General features: G+C 38.3%; 1 protein-coding gene across 1 annotated transcript in view; it reads right to left on the bottom strand.

The window, feature by feature from the left end:
• Positions 1–209, bottom strand: part of LOC119586004 — a 7,168-nt gene that overhangs the window by 2,300 nt on the left and 4,659 nt on the right. The gene's annotated exons all lie outside the window — the stretch shown is intronic.

The raw sequence follows: 209 nt of genomic DNA, 5'->3' as shown, positions 1-209 counted from the left end.
TGCAGCGTTTAAGGAAATTTCGAACAAGTAGAAGCGTTCATGGTAACTGTCAAGGTTACATAAACATGTCTGTGATTGGTTATTGGCTAAAGAAGTTACGCAATGATTGGTTGATATCCGTAAAAAAATATTTTCAACACCAGGGTCCTGGGGGCCGGGGAGAGATTTTTATATGTTACTTTCCTTATTAAGGGGTTAATGAAGGCAAA

The sequence above is a fragment of the Penaeus monodon genome, chromosome 20 (assembly GCF_015228065.2).
Source record: "Penaeus monodon isolate SGIC_2016 chromosome 20, NSTDA_Pmon_1, whole genome shotgun sequence".
In the NCBI taxonomy this organism is placed as follows: domain Eukaryota; kingdom Metazoa; phylum Arthropoda; class Malacostraca; order Decapoda; family Penaeidae; genus Penaeus; species Penaeus monodon.
The sequence above is the reverse complement of the archived record's forward strand: the minus strand, read 5'-3'. Positions and strand labels throughout refer to the sequence as shown.